Source organism: Colias eurytheme, chromosome 27 (genome assembly GCF_061535395.1).
Source record: "Colias eurytheme isolate Ceu_HAF_F1 chromosome 27, ilColEury1 Martin Lab GWU primary, whole genome shotgun sequence".
NCBI lineage: Eukaryota > Metazoa > Arthropoda > Insecta > Lepidoptera > Pieridae > Colias > Colias eurytheme.
Genome location: NC_143006.1, coordinates 2,972,342 through 2,995,774, shown reverse-complemented (window position 1 = coordinate 2,995,774; position 23,433 = coordinate 2,972,342). Strand labels below are relative to the sequence as shown.

The 23,433-nt window shown below is 31.6% G+C and overlaps 1 protein-coding gene across 3 annotated transcripts in view; it reads right to left on the bottom strand.

The window, feature by feature from the left end:
• Window positions 1-23,433, bottom strand: part of igl (IQ calmodulin-binding domain containing protein igloo) — a 115,158-nt gene that overhangs the window by 9,508 nt on the left and 82,217 nt on the right. The gene's annotated exons all lie outside the window — the stretch shown is intronic.

Here is a 23,433-nt window from a genome sequence, read left to right as displayed (position 1 = left end):
TTTTCAGAATTTTTTAACGCGATTAAAATTCTTCTTCATCCAGGTTATAATATAATTTTAATTAAAGTGAAATATGTGTTATATGGTAATCACTACATAGTATAAAACAATGTCGCTTTCTCTGTCCCTATGTATGCTCAAATCTTTAAAACTACGCAACGGATTTTGATGCGGATAGGATTTTAATAAATAGAGTGATTGAAGAGGAAGGTTTTAGTATAAAATTTATAATGTTTTAGACAAAGCGGGCGAAGCCGCGGTTTTTAGGTACTTTCAAGGTAATTCACACATTGTGGTTATTATCTTTTAATGTTTCTTAGCATTTTATGCGAATAATTCCTAATTCGTAAGTCATTTATGTAGTGTAAGACTACATTTGTAAAAAATCTGAAATAAAATATAGGTCTATCTAATAAAAAATCATTCCTACAAGCTTTCTATTAGGTACTTTTGTTATTTGAAGGTAGGACTTAACAACTTTAAATATTATTATCATACTTCAATATACAGCTTCAATATCTAGCTGACAATAGGTAGGTAGGTACTATTAAAGACCTACATTGAAAACCCTTAATATCTTTTAAAGTCAGAAAGACAGTAACCCATGTTATATAACTACCGAAAGGTAAGCCATTTTTCACCAAAATCTCGTAAGAAATAAAACCTTTTTATCTCGCTTACCGATACGAATGAGACGGGTTAAGATTGATTGTGACTTGGTAAATAGTATTTAGGTGGAATCGGTTATAAGGACGTGTTTAGAATAGTTTATTTGGTGTAGAAATGAAGGTAAAATCTTTTCGGTAACACATTTATAATCACTAGGAATAAACTTCCGTGACACGCAAGTATTATAAAAATACTAGCTTTCCGCCCGCGGCTTCGCCCCCTTTGTCTAAAACCTAATAAATTATATACTAAAACCTTCCTAGGTATATCTATTAAAAAAAACCGCATCAAAATCTGTTGCGTAGTTTTAAAGATTTAAGAATACAAAGGGACAGAGAAAGTGCCTTTGTTTTATACTATGTAGCGATATAATAGGCATTATATAGATTATAGAGTCTTCCTCTATCATATACGTATATGGATTAGCGCGTTAAACTGATCTTTCAGCTTTATAACTTCAGCATAATATGTAAAATGTAATATATGTATTTACATAGAAGAACGGCAACACAAAAACATAATATTTTACGAATCGTGAAGCTTCTAAGTTCTTAGGATCGTTAATTTAAAGCATATTATATACACCCAATGATATTATATATAGAAACAATATACACCAATCACTTGTATAGTCAGTTCTAGAAAGTTCCGAAATATTTTTAACTACAAAAGTACCTTTAAAGTTTAAACCACATTTAAGCGAAAAATTGCAACCACAATGTTAAAGAGAATTCACTCCGAGTGTAATATTGTTTCAGACGTTGGAACAAAGAGCGAACAAACAAAAACGTAACGACAGGAAATATTTTCGTGGAACAAAAGTTACGAGTATTTGCCGTAAATATTACTCGAGGGATGTATGGAATTACGCGATCTTTGGTGCGAATTCTTTGTAGTTTTTTGTTTATGTTTATTTTAGAGACTTCTCGAGGGACGGTTGTTTAGTGGCGATTTTGGTGAAAAAGTGATTGTGGTAAATTGTTTGTGTTTGTAGTGTAAAAGTGTTTGCTATTGTTTAAGTACATTTTAAATTGATGTAATAAGTTGGTTAATATATTATGACGTAGTTACGTTAGATACCTATTATAAGTGTAGATATTAAAAATGTTAGTAAGGTAGAAAATCGTGTTAGTTAATGAATAACAATAAGATACTAATTACTATTGCTTATTACTTATATTAGTTAAAAATAAAAATATAAGATATATACAAAAACTGTTGTGAATCATAAAGTAATGATGCTTGCTAAATTTGTATAAAATAATTACACAAATGTAAAATCAAACGCAATCATTTGTACAATGTTAATAAGGTTTTTACATACCTTTGAGACCTTAGTAATAAATAATAAGCCTTTGTCTCAATAATCTAATTTGGGCCAAGAGCCAAAATTCAAAGTATGAGCTAGTAATAGTTCATATTTCACAAACGTCTGGCGGGTTTTGACCGCAATTAGTTTATTATACAGGGTGTCCCAAAAAGTAGTGATGAACGGAAGCTGGGAGATAGAGGACCAAGAGGGCTATCCGAATCACCCCCATGTGTGTTATGCGATTTTTCGTATTTTCGGAGTTATTACATTTTTTTCAATTTTTCATCTATCGCCGAGTACGCTGAGATTTTTATTTATGGTGACGTGAATTATTGCGCTAGATGCTTGATCTTTTTTTGTGTGCTAAGCTGAAAGATAGGCCAATTCAGTATGGTAACATTTACTATCGTTAGATCTTCGAATGGAATAAAAAAAAGAATTAAATGCCAAGAAAGATAAAATTACCCAGTATGTTCATAACTTCAAGGGCCCATAAAAAAATAAAATCACATAAAAAAGGTTTTCCAATTGGCTTTTAAAAACTTGCTCTATCGATCAGGTAGCTACCCTAAAAATTTCATTTTATTATTCTGAAGGCTTCAATCGAAAAATTGAAATCTAAATGTGGTAAGTGCAAAATTTTTATTAACATGATGGTCATTAGAACCAATAAATAGGTGTTTAATTACCAGAATTTTTTTTAAATAGCCCCGTTGTTGCTCAATGCAAGTGCGACATCACCGTAAAAAGTTGTCTTTTAAATGTCTGAATGCTTTTTTATCATTTTTAATGGTTTCTTCTGCTACTATGAATTTCCGGGTTATTTCGTCCAAATTGTGGCATTGTAGTGGCAAATTCTGGTAATTAAACACCTATTTATTGGTTTTAATGATCATCATGTTAATAAAAATTTTGCACTTACCACATTTAGATTTCAAGTTTTCGATTGAAGCCTTCAGAATAATAAAATGAAATTTTTAGGTTAGCTACCTGATCGATAGAGCAAGTTTTTAAAAGCCAAATGGAAAACCTTTTTATGTGATTTTATTTTTTTATGGGCCCTTGAAGTTATGAACATACTGGGTAATTTTATCTTTCTTGGCATTTAATTCTTTTTTTTATTCCATTCGAAGATCTAACGATAGTAAATGTTACCATACTGAATTGGCCTATCTTTCAGCTTAGCACACAAAAAAAAATCAAGCATCTAGCGCAATAATTCACGTCACCATAAATAAAAATCTCATCGTACTCGGCGATAGATGAAAAATTGAAAAAAATTTAATAACTCCGAAAATACGAAAAATCGCATAACACACATGGGGGTGATTCGGATAGCCCTCTAAGTCCTCTACCTCCCAGCTTCAGTATATCACTACTTTTTGGGACACCCTGTAGACCTTATCAAATAGAACTAAATATAGCAGTTTAGTTGAACAAAAGTAATTAGATAATGCTAATAACTATATAACTAGTAACTATATAACTAGTCTTTAGATCACTTTTTTAATAAAATTTTATATATGTAACAATTATTGATCAAAGAGATATTCTACAATCTACCACAATGCTTAAAAGGATGTCTCAATGACCAGGAAAACTATAAGAAATTGTTACTAAATCAATTTGTTTCATTTTTAGAAACCCGGCCTTCACCAAGTATCTAAATAATACAGATAAATAGTTTTCCAATGTAAGTTTAAATAATTCTTAAAATTAGAATAACATTATTTTTGTAAATTAGAGAAACTTAAAATTGGAGTAACTTTTGTAGTAAATGGCAACAAACAAAAAATAATATATTTTCTCTTATATAATATTACAGTTAAGGTTTTCTTTTGCGAAATATCGATTCTTTCTTCTAGTTTACCTGACGTTCCAACATATTATGGAATTCAATAATAAAATGCCATTCAAAGAAATATTCCACAATAAAATATTTTTCTCCATAAAAACTAAACAAGAATTTAGTAAACAATTTTAATTTCTTCCACAGTCCAAGTAAGCCGGGTTGTAATTGAAAAAGTTTCAAAACCGCGCTTTGTTGAACATTTATATATTTATAACCTTTGAATATTGCAAGTTTTACTTTTAAAAGTGTTTCTTGAATAAAAAACTAGAATATTTAGTTCATATGAGAAAAGTTTTTGAGCTAGGTGCTGACAGCTACCTTCTTATTTATCAAAAATAATATTATGTAGTAAGTAGTATTTGCTTCTGGACAAGAAATATGATTATTTTTTGTTAGATATTAGATATAGGAGTTATAGTATAATAAATAACTTTAATAAATATATTATTTACGCAGCTTTTACGCGTACTAGCTGCCTACAGTCAAACGTTGTTATTACCTATACATTTGTGCATGACCGTACTGTTAAAATTTTACAGTTTATAAGGTCTATAACAATTTAAACTCAATAGTACATTATTAAATGTCTAACATTTAATTTATTAAAAATAATTGTAATTTATTATGTCAGAACTAAATATTTAGACTTCCACCACATATTAGCAAATAGTTAGGTACTTGCTTATACTTCAGAATCCTGAAGTGTATTTTACGTTATACTAATACATAACTATTTAGTAACCTGTGGTCTTTTAAGTAATAACAAGCAAACAAACACAAAAGTCTTTTCCCATACAACCATACATTATTAAAATCTATACTTAATAACGCGCTAATCTCAGAAACTACTGGTCCGATTTGAAAAATTCTTTTGGTGTTAGATAAGCCCATTTATCGAGGAAGCTTATAGGCTATATATCATCACCCTAAGACTAAGAGGAGCGGAGCAATACGGGTGAAACCGCGAGGCACATTTAGTAATAAAATATAGATCAAAATATAATAATAATAATCAAAGAAAATCGACATAAAAGATTCTTTGTAGGTACCTGTCCCTTTTCTTATTTAACGTTATTATGTTACTTTATACTGATTTTGCTCAATTTTCACCCTCCGAATTATTATTTCGATCATTACTGATGCTTTTAGGCGCTTGTAAACAAAATATCGAATGACACCCTTGTAGGCTCTACCCTAAAAGGGATTTTTGATGTTTTTATTTTTTTCATAGATCTCAAACGCCTACGTGAGTATTCTTTTTTGCAGTTTAGTAAAATTTATTTTCGAAATTTATCATTTTTCTGTAATTAACTAAGTTTTTTTATTATTAAACAAAGAAGGATTTATTTTTATATGAATATTGTTTTCTATTAATTACATATTTCATATGTTTTTGATGTAGTCTAAGAATGTTTTAATGTTTAATTTGGAATCATCTGCTTTATATAAAGTAGGTAGTGCATATTTATATTTCATTATTATTAATTAATTTCGTCCAATTATTTTTGCCGGAAATGAAATTGTCGAATAATAGATGATGTCGAGAAAGCATAGCTCTATAAAATGTTATATCGTAAATTATATTTGGGGAAGAGAAATTGTTGGCTGAAAATTTCCATACAATGTCCATTTCTGATAAACTCGTGAGTAATGTTGGGTTGTAGACCTAATTAGGTTTAAGGCTTTATATTCACTAACATATCTTTGAATACTGGGATATTTTTTTTCATATGATAATAAATTTATTGTATCCATCTTCGATAGATGAATTCATTTCTATTTAGTTTTTACAACATTCTTAAACTAATAACAAATTAGTCATATGTTGGTGTACATAATGGTGAGGTTCAATTTTTAAATTGAAATTTTTTGTGAGATAACATAATATATAGCTAGATATATAATTTTGAACGTACAAAAGTCCGTACGTTCCATTCCCACTGTTATATTTTACTGAAAACTAAGTTAATTCCTAATAAAGCACTGAAATATTTACGTAAATAATTTACCGAAACATTTATAGGAAAACTAAGTTAGTTCCAAGTACATACACCAATCAAAATATTTACAAAAATGTAACCCTACCTTTTTGTGAAGTCGGCTAATTTCAGCAATCTGCACCAAGCCTAAATTCCACTAAAACTTGCTACATAATAGCTACGTGCTTTGGCGGCAAAATAACATTTTATATAGTTTAATGTGGGTCAAATTGCTTGGTTAGTGCAATTTTGCTTGTATGGTAGTACCGAGTTTTGAGGTAAATTTTTTAAAGATAGTGCCTTTTTGGGTTATTTTTCTGAATATATTGTAAAGTTAATTATTCTCATGGCTGTTTTTTAAATAATTCGCTCGCAAAATTTACAAAAAAAAATGAATGAAATTAATCTAAATAGTTAGTTACCAAAGTTATATATAAAACTAGCTTACCACCCGCGGCTTCGCCTGCTTTGTCTCAAACCTAATAAATTATACACTAAAACCTTCCTATTGAATCACTCTATGTATTAAAAAAACCGCATCAAAATCCGTTCCGTAGTTTAAAAGATCTAAGCATACAACGGGACATAGGCACCGGAAAAGCGACTTTGTTTTATAGTATGTAGTGATGAGTACAGTCATATAACAAAAGCACATAATTAAAAAATGCAATATAAAAGATAGTAGGTACCTATGGATTAAAATTAACGTTCCATTAATTATTAATTTCTTATTCATACTCATCTCATCTAACCTACATGTTTCGTATTCTATTTAAAATTTCAAACACGTACATAGTCGTCCCCCAAATTGCCGGTACAACTTAAAAAATAAGTTCTTGTAAATAAAAAACCTCTTTGGCTCTCTGTACAGGCACTCTGCCAAGTGTTTTTAATGTTACGGACTCAGTTTTACAACTGAAAAGGCTTTTTAAATACGGGAAACGCATTGCTTTTGTGATTGCGCACTAAACATGTAAGACAAATTGCTAACATTTTTAGTAGTAAGTTCGAATTATGACTGTATACGGTAGGGAAGTAGAGTAATTTCTTTTGATAAATTATTATTACAGCTTTGAATTAAGTCTGTTATCAATTAGTTCATCATTTTTTTATGAAATATGTTAAATAAAAATAAAAAAAAAGTAAAAAAAGGACTGATTTGAAGGCGGACTGAAGTCGTGAGAAGTGAATCCAACATTGACTGAAAAATGTTAAAAAGGTTCGCAAAAATTAAATGTTATGTTAGTTTAATATCTATTCAATCATCAAGTTTCATATAAATATAAGAATTTAGAATTTAATATACTAAAGTAGCACATATTTCAGAAACTTAGAGTTAGTTCCCGAGTTACGTTACAGTCACTGTTATTATAGAATTAGTACACTACAAGGAGGTTTTACGAATAAACTTATGTGCCTTTTATGATACTAACATTATTATACTAACTAGCATCGCCTGAAATATTAGACCTAATCTTTTAAAGTTTAAACCCTCACCTGCAGCGTTCCACTGCACGTAACGCGATGAAATATAGGTACATTCGACAAATCTGCATTGTAGCCTGTAGGTTATATTATCGCAGATTACTAAAAGTTACAACGTTGAGTGAGGCTTTTATCCAACAAAATTATTCAGGAATATGTTTATGGAATGTAATATAGCTTAAAAACATACAAACAACAATTATACAAGTATGTAGATTTCAAACTCAAACTCAAACATTTATTTATTCAATTAGACTTCTTGGAGAAGCACTTATGAAACGTCAATACATATTTTTTACATTTACCACCGATTCGGAAAGCAGTATCTATGGAGAAGAACCGGCAAGAAACTCCATAGTTGCTCTTTTAAATCATATCAGTATTACAATTTAATTTTGATTGTAGATATCATCCTGACAAGTGGATTTCCATATAAAACACTAGCGGTCCGCCCCGGCTTCGCCCGTGGTACACATTTCGCAATAAAAGGTAGCCTATGTTCTTTCTCAGGGTCTAAAGATTATCTGTGCCAAATTTCATCAAAATCAGTCCAGTAGTTTATGCGTGAAAACCATACATACATACAAACCTTTCCTCTTTATAATATTAGTATAGATAGGACACTTAAAAGACTACGGCCACATTTTAACCGAATACAATTACAGTATTAATCAATATTAATAAAAGTACCTATACTAAACTCGTAAATTTCAGGAACTAGTAGTTCTAGTTACATAATATAATCTAATTTATCCATGTAAAGCTACGCTATAACACAGCACTGCGCCAAAAAGCTGAAGCTTCAATGTAAATTACGCAGGAAAATTGTGTCTAATCACCTTCATGCGGACGAGGCAGGTACAAACTATATTATATACTAGCTGAGTCACGTAGCTTCGTCTGCTTTTAACTTTTTATATATTTTGTATACTTTATTTATACTAGCTTACAGCCGCTTAGCCCGCGGCTTCGCCCGCTTTGCCTGAAACCTAATAAATTATGTACTAAAACCTTCCTCTTGAATCATTCTATCTATTAAAAAACCGCATAAAAATCCGTTGCGTAGTTTTAAAGACTTAAGCATACAAAGGGACATAGAGACAGAGAAAGCGCCTTTGTTTTATACTATGTAGGTAGTGATTTTGTATCGCTATTCTCTTTCTATTGGTAGCATTATATTTATAGCCTATAATAACACAGTAATTTAATGAAATATACTTTACGCCTACCCTATACCCAATATCTTGTATTTTATTCCATTGCAATTGGTAGGTACAATAAATAGTTCAATAAATAAATAGTAAGCAAACCAGCAGTTCCTTTAATAAGCACGTGTAACAAACATCTTCAGCTTTATAATATTTGTATATTATCCTTACTAATATTATAAATGCGAAAGTAACTCTGTCTGTCTGTCTGTTACTCAATCACGCCTAAACTACTGAACCAATTTGCATGAAATTTGGTATGGAGATAATTTGATACCCGAGAAAGGACATAGGCTACCTTTTATTGCAAAATATGTACCACAGGCGAAGCCGGGGCGGGCCACTAGTAGTAAATATAAACAGTCACATAATAAAAGCATTTCAAGAAATGACCAGCATGTAGCAGGCATTTTGTAAAGTTGGCACGCTCTCCCCATTTAGATGATTAAAGCTTTTGTGTACGGAACAGTCATGTTTCAAGATATGCAGAATGTTTCTCAAAATACATGTCTTATAAATTCACTTTTTGGTCCCTTTTTACTATTATTTATGTAGCTTCAATGGTTGTATGTTTGTTCATTTTATTATTTATGTAAGGGGCGGTAAGAGGTTTGGCAAATAGAAGAAGAACGTCCATAACTATTTACTATGATGTTATTTCTTTTTGTTGTTTCTGTCTGTAACTTCGCCATTAAATCCTTGCTGACATGCTGATTAAATAATTTAATACTAGAGATTTTACTCGGACGTCGATTTAGGGCTGATTTTTCAATCCTTGGTTAAAACTTATGCGTCGAATCCATACTAATATTATAAATGCGAAAGTAACTCTGTCTGTCTGTCTGTTACTCAATCACGCCTTAACTACTGAACCAATTTGCATGAAATTTGGTATAGAGATATTTTGATACCCGAGAAAGGACATAGGATAGGTTTTATCCCTGAAATCCTACGGGAACGGGTTTTTCTTTGAAAACGCGGGCGAAGCCGCAAACGTATTCTAAATTGCCCGTATTTAAAAACGTATTCTAAATTGCCCGTATTTGACAGTGACACGTGACATTTTAATATTATCGTGTAATACTTTGTTGGACGGATAAGTTTTATCCAAGCATTGAAAAATCGGCCCCAAACATTTGTACGTTTGTCTTATTATGATCGTTTTAAATCTAAACATAATATAATAAAATCGGAAAGTCAAAGTACACTGATTTTTTTTTAATAATTGGGGCGTGATCTACAATCGATATTGAAGCCAAAATATAGTTTTTATAATTTTTGTCCGTTTGTATCTATGTCCGGGCTAAATTCAAAAAGTATGGAGCAATGCGGGTAAACCGCGGGGCAAAGCTAGTAGGTAAATAAAGGTACGATTCCTAGAAGTGGAATCAGGTTAATGCCTTATTACTACCTGAAAACTTAAATGCCTGGAACAGGAATCAGGTTAATTTACCTTAAAAATTCACGTGAAGTCTGGAAAATATATATAGGTAGTGCTCATTGCCATCTTCAAATATTTTCCACAGAAAAATACTAATATGAATATAAAAATCTGATGAAAGACGTCTGAGATATATTTTTGAAAATAATACACAAAAGGACGTCCTTGAAATCGGGGACTGATAGAAAATAATCTTTTGAAGATGAATATTTAATTCAGAAATACGGCCAAGTGATGGAATAAGTATTTTACATATTAAATAGTTAAAGCGTTAATATATGTAGGTATAGGTACCTATCTATAGATATGAGTCGCTAAATTGTGTTGCTAAGCGTAAGGGTGCTTTTCCACCGATAATGTGCGCGGATATGTAGCGAGGAATATGATTGTAAATTACCAATAGTATCGCTTCAAACTAAATGAAGCGATATGATTTGTTTGCTTGAAAGTGCTAATCACAGGAACTACTGATCCAACTTGAAAAAATTTTTTCATTGGTAGCATTATCGATGAAGGCTATAAATTACATTTGCTTATGACGCAACGCGGGTAAAACTGCGGGTTACAGCTATTATCATAGTAATCTTACTTGAGCTATATTACAAAATTCATATTAGGTAATCAATATTTCACACATAGATAGGTCGGTAAGTGCTATTCACATAACGTTAAGGTGTTAATACATTATGATATATAATATTATATATACCTATGTATGTAATCTTAAAATACGTGAGCTTCACATACTGTTAAGCTTATGTTATAATAGGATTACATATAGCCCAGTTCGCGTGAATTTACTGTTGAGAGCACCTTGTTTGAACGTACTTGTAAGACTATGTTATTCTGTGTATACTGTATAATATCTAGTGTAATAATAACTAGTGCAAATAGTTTCGTGGGTTTAGATTTGAGTGTAGTAGATTTAAGGCTTTGTCAGATAGGACGCGTATTTTAGCGCTGCGTAGTAGCGCTACAGCGTCCTGTTTTAACGTCGCGCGAGTCTTCGTCAAACAGAACGCTTTAGCGCGCGTTAGGACACAGCAATTGATATTATTAAAGCTGCATGTTGTTTACATAATTATTACTTACGAACAAAACAAGGTACAGTGATATTAACTCCGGAGTCGGAAGAATTTTTTACGTACCAGTTTCATTAATTTCTTCTCCGATTTGTGCCCACAATTTTGCCTTCATTGATATATCTTTATAGTTTATATGAACAATCCTTCGTATTATATAAGCATGGATATTTTCTAACCAATTCTATCAAATTTTCGGTCATTATGCAGTATTTTATTATTATTTTACGCCTATTAACTCCGACGCTAAAATAAAATTTGTAAAAAAATACAACACCCGACGTTAAAGCGTCCTAACGCCGCGACAGAGCGTTGCGTACTGCTAGCGCCGGCGCTCTGTTTGACGGTATTCTACGATGGTAGTAGAACACATCTTAGCGTCATATCGCGGCGTCAACTTAACGCTCTGACGCGCGCTAAGTACGCGTCCTGTCTGACAAAGCCTTTAGATCGTTATAGGAGATTTTCACCAATGCGCTGGACCGACCAAGTGAAATCTGCTGTAGGAATTCGCGTATCAGACTGCGCCAGACAGTCTAGTAACAGGAAGAGATGGCGGGAGATGATCGTGCGGAAAGCTGTGTCCGCCTCTACCACCGATGTGGACGTCTCAACGTGACCACGACCACTCTGCCAAGAGTGAATCGACAAAGAAGAAGAAGAGGAGATTTTCTGAAAGTTTGTATTCGTTGTTACACCTTTTACGTAGGCTGATGGCCTTCTGAGTATATCCCGTTAAAATATAATTATTGAACTATGCATGTACAATTACTGAAAATATTTCATGTTTCAACTGTATTAATTTCTGTTTATTATATCTTACTAATTTAAATTATAAATGCGAAATTTATGAGGATGGATGAATGTTTGTATCTCTTTAACGCAAATTCTACTGAGTCGATTACAATGAAATTTGGTTTCTAGGTAGCTGAAGACCCAGAATGAGACATAGTCTCTTATATCCCGGAAATCTCATACGAAAGTTTCTTTGAAAACGCGGGCGAAGCCGAATATAAAGACACAAAGATTTATTAAATGTAATATTACAGTACTTCTACGCTCTTCAGTATCAAAATTTTCACCTATCACATTCACTATACTAAAAATCTTAAAATAAACTCCATTTTATCAAATTACTCTACTAAATGGATCGTTTAAGTACCGCATGGCGCACCTTAGTTCTATAATAGGCGAAAAGTGGACTAGGTTTCAGCACGGAAGCTCTAAATCGATAAAGGATTTAGCAAAGGTTTTAGTACATTTATCTTACTTTACTTGTTTCTAATATAATCTGTACTATTCTACTATAATAAAATGGTTGTAAGGATGTATATATGTTTGTTCTAATTTTATAAAAAGGTACTAAGGATGGATGTAGGTAGGTACGTTTAAAAAAAAACACATGGTCTTTCAAAAAACCAGTTTTACGGACATGGATAAAATGTTACACTACCTAATATAATTTGTACATCCTACTAATGTTATAAACGTGAATGTTTGTGAGGATGGCTGGATGGATGTTTGTTATTCTTTCACGTAAAAACTACTGAACCGATTACAATGAAATTTGGTATGTTTGTAGCTGAAGACCCGGAATAAGACATAGGCTTCTTTTTATTCCGGAAATCCCACAGGAACGGGAACTATGCGGGTTTTTCTGGAAAACCCGAGTGAAGCCAATAAATACTTGATTTAACGTGGGTAAAACTGCGCGGCACAGTTAGTTATTTGTTTGTTTGTCTCTACATCTTTATCGAATAACGTAGACTTTTTTTATTCCAACTATAAACCCGAGCGAAGTTGGGGCAAGCTGCTAGTATTTAATACAGAGAAGATTCAATTTACACTAATTAAAAATAAATACAGATATTTGAGGGTAATTGAAAATTGCTTTCACTCGTTTGTAAATTGTAATTATCTAGCTCTAGGGAAACGTTAATTATTAAATAGCTGGTTTTAGTAGCTGTGGCCCGCGGTTTTACTTGCGATGAAAACTATGGTCAATAAGTGGTCAATAACATTCACGATTAAAGGTTGACAATTTGGTGTGAAATGGTTATTAATTAATTAATTCAATGGTATTCAACTATTTACATTCAAAATTTCATCCAATTCGGTGTAATAGGTAAGTCGTTCAGCTGTGAAAGAGTAACAGATATATTTTCACATTCATATTAATATGTACCTTTGTATTATAATATAATTAATCGTTTATAAAGTTGGTATACATACTTATAGTTATTACCCATTAGCAAACTATAAAACATGCTCTTTAATGAGCACAAATACAATTATTTATATTTAGTCATAATCACTACATAGTATAAAACAAAGTCGCTTTATCTGTCCCTATGTCTCTTTGTATGCTTAAATCTTTAAAACTACGCAACGTATTTTGATGCGGTTTTTTTTAATAGATAGAGTGATTCAAGAGGAAGGTTTTAGTATAATGATTTATTAGGTTTTAGACAAAGCGGGCGAAGCCGCGGGCGGTAAGCTAGTATTATATAAGAAATTCCCTCTGCAAAAAGTAAATTTATCTTCATAGAGAACTAACATAAATATGCCTAGTCTGGTCTATTGCTATGCTACACAGAAACAAGCAACAATATGGAATGTTCTAGCATTCTCATGAGAAAAATTACATTTCAAATTGGAACGTTTGTATTCATGCGTTTTATTGGTATGAAAATAATATATTGGTCGTATCAAAATTGAATTTTAGAACAACTTCTTTCAACGTATGTAATTTAAATAAGTTTACTTCAATATTTTATTTCCAATCATGAAAACAACGTCTTAATGTCAGGAACTACTGACAGAATAATTATTTTTTGAAGTTCACTTCTTCTTAAGACGCGACATGGCAATACCGTCACGTCATGGAGTAAGGCGACGATTTTGGTATCTTTTGATCAAAGAAGTTCTACTTCTGAAACGTGTGCTTGGCACCCATGCTCTTTTTTGTGTTGGATACCCTATTTACTACGGAAGGCAACAATGAAAAATGTTTATATTCACATTTAATACGGTAGGTATTCCGGTACAGGAATAAAACGTCCTTGAAACCAGAAAACTCGGAAAAGGTTACGAGTATCTACGTAAACTCGAATAAAGGTATTATACATTTATACGTAAAGGCAACGGTATATGGTTACCCTTTTTGTAAAAGGAGAGTCGATCCTAAAAGGCCACAATAGTACAATGGTTGCGGAAAATTGTTACAATTGAAAAGGTACAAGGTTCAATCCATTTGAAGAGATATAAAAAGGCTTGTTTAAAAAGAGTATACAAGTCTCATCTATTTAAATTATGCATATTAGATCACTATTCACTATATAGTATAAAACAAAGTCACTTCCTGCTGTCTGCTACTGTCTCGGCTCTATGTATGCTGCGAACTTCAAAACTATGTAACGGATTTTGATACAGTTTTTTTTTATTTAGTAGATAGATTCTCGAGAAAGATTGTATATTATTCCTTTAGTTTTAGACAAAGCAAGCGAAACAGCGTGTGGAAAGCTAGTCAGATACGATCAGTCTTTTAAGCTTTGCTCTTTAAGTTTTCCGATTACTTTGACAAAGCCAAATTTCGTCTTGTTAAGTTTTAGACAAAATGTGAGCATCTGTACCATACCATTTATCTTGGTATAAAAGGCGTATAGTTATACCACTTGTAACTCTAGATTATTTGAATACGTTATATTTGATCTCGCCTTTTTAGCTGCTGTCAGACTAAATTTTGTACTAACATTAAGTCTAACCAGGCAGAAAAGCAAGTTGGTAAATTATTATAAACACACATGCACAAAGTTAACAAAATATAAGGAGACCAATTAAAACCAATTTACAACGTAAATACAGTCACGCGAACAATGTATATTTTAAGGTTTTAAAATGTCCATTTCACTCTATTTCACAGTAACACACAAGATAGATAAAATTGCACTCTATGACAATGTAATAAGGTTGAAATTCAAACAAATTGAATAAAGTTCATGCAAAGGCTGTAGTAATTTTTATTAGGTCTGTTAATGTGGATATTGCTTTTATTAGCTGTGATAATGGGTAAATGTTTTTAGAGTCATTCGAAGTCGAACTAGCGGGGAATTTCTTCGGTATAGCTCTAATAATTATATTATATTTGAGCGTAAGTGACGAAAATAACTTTATTTTAGAAGATTTGAAGGTTACAATTCAATTAATACAATTTATTAAATATAGGTATCAAATTTTAATATCTATACTTATACTAGCGGTCCGCCCCGGCTTCGCCCGTGGTACATAATATTTACGTTTTCTCTACATAAGAACCATCCTCGTACTTCAAGGAATATAATAAAAAAAAGAATTATCGAAATCGGTTCAGCCGTTCTCGAGTTATGCGCTTACCAACACATTTTGCGATTCATTTTTATATATAAGATTATAGAGCTAAAGAGTTTGTTTGTTTGAACGCGCTAATCTCAGGAATTACTTACTAGTAAATAAAATTTAAAAGAATATAATATCTGATGGACCGCCTCCTCGGTACAGTGGTTGACGCGTGAGCGTAGAACCGAGGGGTCCTGGGTTCGATTCCCGGTGGAGACGAAAAAAAAAAATGTCTCGGTCTGGCAGGACACAGAAGGCTGATCACCTACTTGTCCCTAAAGAAAAAATTGATCAGTGAAACAGATGTATGAATAATGCATCTGCCCCCTACCCCACTACGGGGACACGGGACTTCACTTTTAAATAAAATTTAAATTAAATTTCATTCAATTAAAAATTAATATTTAATTCTTTCAGTATTAAATAGCCCATTTACCATCATGACGCTAAGACTAACAGGAGCGGAACACTGCGGGTAGAACCGCAGGGCACAGCTAGTAAGGGGATAAAATCATTTTAGAGATACTGTAGTGTTTCTGAATACTACATTTCACAAACATACACCATGTTTCCTTTCCACAATATTACTTCAAGGCGCTTTTCGAGTATTACCCGGATAAAAAATAGCCTATATATTTTTCCGGGTCATAGTCTATTTACATAATAAATGTCTACCAAATCCAGTAGTTTTGTGAAGAGAAACAAAACTGTTTACAAAGAAAACATAGTAATACTATTACATTATCTATGGCAATACTGTCGTATGATTTTATTATAAGTTCTAGAGTTTGTTTGTTTAGTTGAACTTATATTATCAGGTTTAATTAAAATAAATTTTTCGTTCCGGATTCATCGTTTATTAGAAAGACAGCATTATGAGCTGAGTGTCAATCAAACATTTTGTAAAAATCTGGAAAAAGTACTCGTTTGAAGAGAAGAAAAATAATATGAAAAAAGAGCGCGTATGCCGAGCACACGTGTCAGAAGTGAAACTTCTTTGGCAAGATTCAAAGACACCAAAATCATCGCCATCCATGACAAGACGGTATTGCCATGACGCGACCTTGAATTTTTTCTCAACGCGCCTATAAAAGTTTTACTTCAAAAATTATATTATGGAACAATTGGTGGCTTTGCTACCTTAAATCCTATACAAACGATTTATTTTTTCTGCGATAGTTTCCTATAAGCATTTATTTCCATAAAAGGTCCAGTGACTAAAGTATTTTTCTATAAAATCAAATCACACAAAGGAATATTACAAAGTATCGACACCTGATCATGATAAGGAAACCCTGTATGAAAGATTGCGTTATTTTGTATTATATGAAGCCTTATATGTGTAAGTCGTGTTTATAATATTCTATTCAAATATTTTATCTATTTAGATTGTTATCTATGTTTTATCAGCTATTTACATTATTAACACTAAACATCATACATAAAGGGTTAATAAAATCTAAAACTAGCGTGAGGTTCTACCATTAGGTAAGATGGATTGACCCCGCCCTACCGCCCTACACTGTAGCCTTCACATTTTCATCGCGAAATTATAAAGCACTTTGATTATAGCGATAATTGAAAACCAATTTATAATGAGGTGATTAATTTGCTTGGGATTTTGTAGACGGGGTGTATTTTAACATATAGATAACTAAAAATATGTATGCCTTTTTTTACTTTTTTTGATAGAGAAGCTCTTGACCACAATCTCGCCTGATGGAAAGCTAAGATGTGGTCTAAGATGGTACGCGCTTCCCTAGTAGGTACCCATTCACTCTACGCTTAAAGATTGTCTGTATTGTTGCAGCTTATGTTTGCTAGGGAATAGTTTTGAAAGGAATTTTGTTTGCTATAATGTAATTTAAAATAACTAGGTAGGTATCTTTTATTTTATAGATTAGTTATATTCAAGAGATAGATACTATTTTTTATAACCCTAAGTTTTAGTTGAATTACCTGCGTAGGTTTGCGTATAATTAAAAAAATAAATATTTTAAAAGGTAGATAAATCATCAACATTATACCCACGTTGGTAATTTTTAACCTGAAATTCTGTTATATTCAAGTATTGTTCCCAAAAGATTACGAAAGATCTCATTAAGTATTCTTAAGAGTTTTTAAGGGAAATAATTCAGTTCCTTATTTGAAGATTTATGTTGAATATTTGAGAAAGTAACGAGAGATGTTAAATATATTTTTTTATCTGACTAGCTGTGTCCCGCGGTTATACCCGCATTGCTCCGCTTATTGATCTTAATGTGATATATAGCCTATAGCCTTCCTCAATAAATGGGCTATCTAATACTGAAACAATTTTTCAATATATTTATCTTTGTATGTACCATGTTTTTATGCAATAAGTGATTTATTTATTTACATATTTATTTATTTGCAGACACAACAATCATACCATAAAATCGCTCCGTTGTGACGTGACAAAAAGACGAACTTTCACATAATCTAATACCTATTAAATTATGTGAAAGTTTGTCGTAAGCGAAATCCCGGTTCTTTTTTGTATTTACCCGACTGCCGCGGAAAGAGAATTATGGTAGCAGCGTAAATTGTTTATTGATTTTACCTTGCGAAACATTTCTCGTTTTGTATTTTAGTTGCGTACAAATATTATAAATGCAGTGCAGATATTTATCTATCACATACTTTACAAATATATTAAATAATTTATTAACTATGATTACAAAGTAAATATATCACGCAATCGGTAAATGTTTTCAACAACAACATTTCGAGAAAATTGGTAAATTAATTTTCCTATCAATGTACCTAGTAAACAGGAATGTTTGTTTTAACTTTCAACATATTACCAATTGATGTAACTGTTTGTAGGTATATGTGTGGCCTCGTAGCTTCCAGACGAATAGAACGATTTAATTGTGTATTTTCAACAAAGTGTTTATTTTCAAACGAACGCAGACGTAATAAGGTATATCTGGCATCCATACTAATATTATAAATGCGAAAGTAACTCTGTCTGTCTGTTACTCAATCACGCCTTAACTACTGAACCAATTTGCATGAAATTTGGTATAGAGATATTTTGATACCCGAGAAAGGACATAGGATAGGTTTTATCCCGGAAATCCTACGGGAACAGGTTTTTCTTTGAAAACGCGGGCGAAGCCGTGGGCGGAGAGCTAGTAGTATATAAAAACTTATACAAAGTATGTACCTAGATAGTAGGCGACATTAGATTAGGTATTAGCTATTGCAAGTAAATCTCCACTTAGCAGTTTTTTATAATATGTTACTCATGACATTGCATGATTTTAGAATTAGTGAATAAAAAAATTATTTGAATAAATTTATCTTTACCTGAGAAATTATAGAGCGTGGCATGTCTCAGCGAATTTAAATTAAAAATTCAATATTTTATAATTATGGTTTAGTTTTAGTAACACTTTGTACAGTCTGTGGTTTTCAACTATTATACATTTATACTTATTACTTGTAAATGAATGGATTAACGTTCAATCTGATTTGAGCTGTGGTAGGCTTTGATAACACTGGTCTGCAAAAAAAATTTTTTCGCGCTCCTTCTTATTTTTGCACAAGATTATTATAGAAGTGATACTTCTGAACAGAAATTAAGTTTTAAAAAATTTGTATCACGTCTAGATTTTTTGTGGTTTAATTTGAAAGAAACCAATTTTTTGTTCTAAGAATACATCGTTATTTTAATAATTAGGTTTAAATATTACAAATAATGTCAAAAAAACCATTAAAAACTATTAGAGAATATAATTACACATTATTTACATTGTTTCAATCAGTTGTTTTCTTTTCTTTTAATATTTTATGAGGAGTTTCGCGACGAATCGATCAAGTAAAATCAGCAAGCTTTGCTGCCAACTTATTATGTAGGTATATTTTACTATATTTTCAGTTAGCTTTTCCGTATCTCCTCTCAAACTTTGGTGAAATATTTCATAGTGATCACCAGATACTCTTTTTACAGCTTTAGTCAGCTTAATTTCATAATTTAAGTCTTATCTAAGCTTCTGCATTTGCAGTCTTTTAGAGACCACACTAAAGACTCGCGCTTTCAATGTTGCGTCGTTTAAAAATCCATAACACGTGATTCAATTTTGCTTTATGGTTGAAATTATACACCAATTTTCATCAATGTATCAACTATCAGTACAATATAAAAATTTTACCAAAATATTAGGATAAAATCATCAACCGTCACCTTAAAACTTTACTTTGAACTGAGCGCCGCGGAGTCATGATGAGAACTACGGAAGCCTATAAATTCTCTACAAATAAGTGTAAAAATAATGTCTTCAGTAGATTTCGTTCTAGTTTTATAAATTCAAGTCGTTTTTGTGATGAAAAATATCATATAGATCGAATAAAATAGCATTATTGCAAGAGAGACTACCAAACAATACAGAATTTTGAGGTATTTAAAAACGACTATAAAAAAAAATTTAGATGTGATACAAAAAAAATGAAAGCAGATCTAGATTCAGCATGTTAAAATCTCCATGTTTATCATATTTTTATTCAAAGGAGGATTTCTTTGCAGACCAGTGTAATTAGCTGTGAGTGTGCTAAAATTATAAGCTACCGTATGTTAGTATGGGTATAATTAAATATTCAAAGCCTTAATAGTCATTGCACGTTCGTAACCTACTGGTTGAATTATAAAATCTGCTATTATGTTTAATTTTTATGTTTAATTTTTACACTAGTTGTGCTCCGTGGTTTCACCCGCATTGCTCCGCTTCTGTTGGTCTTAGCGTGATGATATTTAGCTAACAGCCTTCCTCGATAAATGGGCTATCTTAATCTAACACCGAAAGAATTTTTCAAATTGAAAGAAAGAAAGATCATTTATAAATTGGACCAGTAGTTCCTGAGCATAGCGCGTTCAAACAAACAAACTCTTCAGCTTTATAAGTATTGTAATATATCCACTCCCCTGAAAACCATGTTGATGTTTTTACTGTTCTACTTTGATATAATATTTCGCTATAACATTTTAACTCCCCTTTTTCTTGTACTCGAAAATCTTTGAAACTTTTTTCCATATTTATTTTTAAGGTTAAGAATACTTCAATATAAGGTACCTCTCATACAACATTGAGGACGTAAATCAAAGGGACAGAGCAATAAAAAGCATAATAAATCCCATGAAATGGTTCGACAAGCTGAACATTGAAGTTTGTGTACAAAATAAAATTTTGATACTCTGCCAAGAACTACGTATTCCCTTAGGCGGCAGTCGCCGACGCCCGATTTTTCATTTTAAATTCGTTTGCTCAAAAAGTCAAGGAATCTTACTTTATGACGACGCTGAGGAGCATTTTAAAGAAATATTCTCGGAAATTTATCAGCAAGGACTTTTTTGTCTACAAGACGTTTGAAACGATTCGAAGAGAATTGAAATTGAGAGAAAAGACATATGAAAGAGCATATGTCAAGCACAGAAATAAATTGCATTGAAAACCAAACAAAGGACAAGCCAAAATACCACGAGATCAAAAATCCTTATCACACATATGCAATTTATACGGTCTACCGTATGACTGGCATAAAAAGAACGAACAGAAAAGGAATGGAGAGGAACAACAAAAATATCCCCACAATACATTTATAATACTGCCCTATGATCAAAGCAGGCCTTTGTGTCTCAACGATCTGAACACAATACTCCTTTCAGTGAAGGGACGATTGTTTGGGAAGTTTCGAAGTATTCGAGCCTTCGATGAGTGCAAAGATTTCACCAAGTTTTGTCCAACTAATGTTATGAAATGGAAAGTTTGTATGTTTGATCCTCTGTTTTCTGAACGTCGGAAGGAATATGGGAGACGCAGTTACTAAGTATAGTATAGGATACAGTCAAGACTCAAGAGTCAAGAGCCTTTTGCAAATTTGGTAAATTGCACACAATAGCAACAACAAACATTAATAGGAACTAATGCTTATTGATGATGTACCTATATATCTTGCAAAGAATATAAATTATATCATAGATATGTACTATCAGAATAGAACAAAGCAAACGATAAAATGATAGGATGATACGGGCATTTAATCTAAAGATGGTCTGTTCTTCGAAGATAATCCTTGGAGGATTTTATTGTTGTTGAAATATAAGTGAGAAACCAAATTTAGTGATATTATATTGCAGATCTTACGCTGTAAGCAGATAACAATTATCATTCTATTTTCTTATAATTTTAGTATGAATCTTTTTTAATTGTATTTCTGTAAGAACAAAGGTTATACCCGATTCCCAAGTAAGCAAAGCCGCAGCCTTAAACTAGTTCATCGCTTCTCAAAAATTAAAACTTGTCCTACTTTTGCTAAAATAACTCGTAGTAAAAATAATTGCAATAAAGATATAAACCGGCTGAATAGAATAAATGAATGCCAAATCCAATTCACTAATGAACGTTCTTATTAAATTGTAGTGCTTCTGAATTCAGCGGTATAATAACGGTAGTTTCTCAAATTTTCCTTGCTAACACAATCTTGTGACAATGGGGCTTCGAATGAATTATGTATATCTATGTGTGAATGTACGTTTCAATTTGGCCGGATTATAATAGAATGTGGCTTTTCGTTGTTATTTTTATGTAGTTGGTATTTATTTTTCAAAAACTCAAACATTTATTTTATTCAATTAGACTTCTTCTAGAAGCACTATTCAATAAATTTGATAATTTATGAGACTAATGTAATAATTTATGCGTTGTATTTTTCTCTGCTTGGATTAGAATAAAAACTGCATAAAATTTAAAAAATCTTCAAAAAAGAGCTAATTCGTTAATAGAATATGATTTGAATATATTATAAAGATTTTTACTTTGCCATTGTAAAGTTTCTTTTTCATCGACGATCAAGAAGACTGATCTATCAATTAACATATTAGATTAGCTTTACAAATTACAGCCGTGGCTAAAATAATATTTTTGTTGTATTTTGTATTTTTGTGTCAAGCGCTTTGTACATGTTTAGTCCATTAATTTAAACTTCTTTGAGCAAGTTACCAGTGTTTGTAAACTGTATTTAAACACAGGATTAACTGCATTAGTAGTTGTTTGACAAACGTTATTTACGCAAAACGCGCCTTGTAAACTTACCCTTATACGTAACGTCAAATTTTAATGTTCTGTGTGGACGGAACCTAATTAACGATGCGATGTAAGTAACAGAAATCTTTTCCGAGAAAGAATATTCAAGCGATTTGAAATTTTAAAATGTCAAATCGTTATATTTAAATTCTGTATTTGAATCGCAATAAAACGTAGCTTCTGGATGCAGCCTTAGCTGATGTCCTTTGTAAATTTTAAATTACATTTTATTCAGTTGCGGGCTTTTCCACAAATAAACTAGGCCAAACTGTCGTCAGGCGGATTTGAATTTTTTCGCATTAACAATAAGAACGGTATTCCTGTGTGCCCAGATAAGGCTGTTTACAGATGGATTTTAATATTTAAATGGGTAAAAATTCCTGCTGAAATACGTGGAGATTTATTTGGTGGCAATTTTTGTTTTTTCACGACACAAAGAAAAACATAAATTCGGCAGCGGACACCTAACAAAATATAATATGTAAATATCTATTACATAAATGTAAAAATGCTAATTTGAACGAACAAAGATTCTTAATTATTTTTGTGAAATATTGAAACGATGTTAGACCCTTAACAAATAACATAACAAATAAGTAGTCAAATATTTTTTTTCTACACATCCTTAGCTAAACAGATAGTAGGTAGGTATTGTCATTAATAAAAGTATTGAAAGTACCTAAGAGAAAAACAAAAAAGCTATGTATTTAGTAGTAAGTAGATAATCATGATATTCGACGAAAATAAAATATCGTTTAAAATCCTGTGTTTAATAAAAAAAAATCATATTAACAGAAAAATTACAATAAAACATTTGAAATATGATTTAAAATTTGAATTTTACGCGAAATTTGTTTCAACAACTTCGTTACAAATCCCACAATTTAATTTCAACCAGATTAAAGGCTTAACAATACAATATTCA